The sequence below is a fragment of the Balaenoptera physalus genome, assembly GCF_965194825.1.
Source record: "Balaenoptera physalus genome assembly, chromosome: X".
NCBI classification, from domain to species: domain Eukaryota; kingdom Metazoa; phylum Chordata; class Mammalia; order Artiodactyla; family Balaenopteridae; genus Balaenoptera; species Balaenoptera physalus.
The window spans coordinates 134,300,167-134,304,255 of record NC_138903.1 but is presented as its reverse complement, the minus strand read 5'-3'; positions in this window follow the sequence as shown (position 1 = coordinate 134,304,255).

Sequence of the window (4,089 nt, the reverse complement as noted above, 5' to 3'; positions counted from 1 at the left end):
TGCTCAGGATTACTTTGGCCATTTGGGGTCTTTTGTGGTTCCATATGATTTTTAGGATTGTTTTCTTCTATTTCTGTGAAAAATGCCATTGGAATTTTGATGGGGATTGAATTAAATCTGTACATCACTTTAGGTATTATGATCATTTTAACAACATTCATTCTTCCAATCCATGAACACAGGATATGATATAATTCTTTTTTTTTTTGGCCGCACAACTTGGCTTGCAGGATCTTAGTTCCCCCATCAGAAATCGAACCCGGGCCCTCGGCAGTGAATGTGCAGAGTCCTGTCCACTGGACCACCAAGGAATTCCTCATGAATACAGGATATGTTTCCAATTATTTGTGTCTTCTTCAAATTCTTTCATCAATATCTTATAGTTTTCAGTGTACAAGATCTTTCATCTCCTTGGCTAAATTTATTCCTAAGTATTTTTTTGATGCTATTGTATATGTGAATGTTTTCTTAATTTCTTTTTCAGATAGTTCATTAGTATATAGAAATACAGCTGAGATAGGTTCAAGATGGCAGAGTAGAAGGACATGCTCTCACTTCCTCTTTTTTTTTTTTTTAGGGTGATTTATATGTTTGTATTTTTTTTTAACATCTTTATTGGAGTATAATTGCTTTACAATGGTGTGTTAGTTTCTGCTTTATAACAAAGTGAATCAGTTATACATATACATATGTTCCCATATCTCTTCCCTCTTGCGTCTCCCTCCCTCCCACCCTCCCTATCCCACCCCTCTAGGTGGTCACAAACCACCGAGCTGATCTCCCTGTGCTATGCGGCTGCTTCCCACTAGCTATCTATTTTACGTTTGGCAGTGTATATATGTCCATGCCACTCTCTCACTTTGTCCCAGCTTACCCTTCCCCCTCCCCATATCCTCAAGTCCATTCTCTAGTAGGTCTGTGTCTTTATTCCCGTCTTACCCCTAGGTTCTTCATGACCTTTTTTTTTTTTCTTAGATTCCATATATATGTGTTAGCATATGGTATTTGTTTTTCTCTTTCTGACTTACTTCACTCTGTATGACAGACTCTAACTCCATCCACCTCACTACAAATAACTCAATTTCATTTCTTTTTATGACTGAGTAATATTCCATTGTATATATGTGCCACATCTTCTTTATCCATTCATCTGTTGATGGACACTTCGGTTGCTGCCATGTCCCAGCTATTGTAAATAGAGCTGCAATGAACATTTTGGTACATGACTCTTTTTGAATTATGGTTTTCTCAGGGTATATGCCCAGTAGTGGGATTGCTGGGTCGTATGGTAGTTCTATTTTTAGTTTTTTAAGGAACCTCCATACTGTTCTCCATAGTGGCTGTATCAATTCACATTCCCACCAACAGTGTATGAGGGTTCCCTTTTCTCCACACCCTCTCCAGCATTTATTGTTTGTAGATTTTTTGATGATGGCCATTCTGACCGGTGGGAGATGATACCACATTGTAGTTTTCATTTGCATTTCTCTAGTGATTAATGGTGTTGAGCATTCTTTCATGTATTTGTTGGCAATCTGTATATCTTCTTTGGAGAAATGTCTATTTAGGCCTTCTGCCCATTTTTGGATTGGGTTGTTTGTTTTTTGTTATTAAGCTACATGAGCTACTTGTAAATCTTGGAGATTAATCCTTTGTCAGTTGCTTCATTTGCAAATATTTTCTCCCATTCTGAGGGTTGTCTTTTGGTCTTGTTTATGGTTTCCTTTGCTGTGAAAAAGCTTTTAAGTTTCATTAGGTCCCATCTGTTTATTTTTGTTTTTATTTCCATTTCTCTAGGAGGTAGGTCAAAAAGGATCTTGTTGTGATTTATGTCATAGAGTGTTCTGCCTAGGTTTTCCTCTAAGAGTTTGATAGTGTCTGGCCTTACATTTAGGTCTTTAATCCATTTTGAGTTTATTTTTCTGTATGGTGTTAGGGAGTGTTCTAATTTCATTCTTTCACATGTAGCTGTCCAGTGTTCCCAGCACCACTTATTGAAGAGGCTGTCTTTTCTCCACTGTATATTCTTGTCTCCTTTATCAAAGATAAGGTGACCATATGTGCGTGGGTTTATCTCTGGGCTTTCTGTCCTGTTCCATTGAGCTATATTTCTGTTTTTGTGCCAGTACCATACTGTCTTGATTACTGTAGCTTTGTAGTATAGTCTGAAGTCAGGGAGCCTGATTCCTCCAGCTCCATTTTTCGTTCTCAAGATTGCCTTGGCTATTCGGGGTCTTTTGTGTTTCCATACAAATTGTGAAATTTCTTGTTCTAGTTCTGTAAAAAATGCCAGTGGTAGTTTGATAGGGATTGCATTGAATCTGTAGATTGCTTTGGGTAGTAGAGTCATTTTCACAATGTTGATTCTTCCAATCCAAGAACATGGTATTTCTCTTCATCTGTTTGTATCATCTTTAATTTCTTTCATCAGTGTCTTATAGTTTTCTGCATACAGGTCTTTTGTCTCCTTAGGTAGGTTTATTCCTAGATATTTTATTCTTTTTGTTGCAATGGTAAATGGGAGTGTTTTCTTAATTTCACTTTCAGATTTTTCATCATTAGTGTATAGGAATGCCAGAGATTTCTGTGCATTGATTTTGTATCCTGCTACTTTACCAAATTCATTGATTAGCTCTAGTAGTTTTCTGGTGGCATCTTTAGGATTCTCTATGTATAGTATCATGTCAGCTGCAAACAGTGACAGTTTTACTTCTTCTTTTCCAATTTGTATTCCTTTCTTTTCCTTCCCTGATTGTCGTGGCTAGGACTTCCAAAACAATGTTGAATAATAGTGGTGAGAGTGGACATCCTTGTCTCGTTCCTGATCTTAGAGGAAATGCTTTCAGTTTTTCACCATTGAGAATGATGTTTGCTTTGGGTTTGTCATATATGGCCTTTATTATGTTGAGGTAGGTTCCCTCTATGCCCACTTTCTGGAGAGTTTTTATCATAAATGGGTGTTGAATTTTGTCAAAAGCTTTTTCTGCATCTATCGAGATGATCATATGGTTTTTATTCTTCAATTTTTTAATATGGTGTATCACATTGATTTGCGTATATTGAAGAATCCCTGAATCCCTGGGATAAATCCCACTTGATCATGGTGTATGATCCTTTTAATGTGTTGTTGGATTCTGTTTGCTAGATTCTGTTTGGAGAGATTTCCCTTTCTCTTCTGTGTTCGCACAGCTCCTGGGGTTCAGCTTTGGATTTGGCCCCGCCTCTGCGTGTAGGTCGCCTGAGGGCGTCTGTTCTTCGCTCAGACAGGACGGGTTTAAAGGAGCAGCTGATTCGGGGGCTCTGGCTCACTCAGGCCGGGGGGAGGGAGGGGTATGGATGCGGGGCGAGCCTGTGGCGGCAGAGGCCAGCGTGACGTTGCACCAGCCTGAGGCGCGCCATGTGTTCTCCCAGGGAAGTTGTCCCTGGATCACGGGACCCTGGCCGTGGCAGGCTGCACAGGCTCCCGGGAGGGGCGGTGTGGAGAGTGCCCTGTGCTCGCACACAGGCTTCTTGGTGGCAGCAGCAGCCGCCTTAGCATCTCGTGCCTGTCTCTGGGGTCCGCGCTGATAGCCGCGGCTCGCACCCATCTCTGGAGCTCCTTTAAGCGGCGCTCTGAATCCCCTCTCTTCGCGCACCCCGAAACAATCGTCTCTTGTCTCTTCGGCAGCTCCAGACTTTTCCCGGACTCCCTCCCGGCTAGCCGTGGCGCACTAGCCCCTTCAGGCTGTGGTCATGCCGCCAACCCCAGTCCTCGCCCTGCGATGCGACCTCCAAAGCCCGAGCCTCAGCTCCCAGCCCCGCCCGCCCCGGTGGGTGAGCAGACAAGCCTCTCGGGGTGGTGAGTGCTGCTCGGCACCGATCCTCCGTGCGGGAATCTCTCCGCTTTGCCCTGCGCACCCCTGTGGCTGCGCTCTCCTCCGTGGCTCCGAAGCTTCCCCCCTCCGCCACCCGCAGTCTCCGCCCACGAAGGGCCTTCTTAGTGTGTGGACACCTTTCCTCCTTCACACCTCCCTCCCACTGGTGCAAGTCCCATCCCTATTCTTTTGTCTCTGCTTTTTCTTTTTTCTTTTGCCCTACCCAGGTACGTGG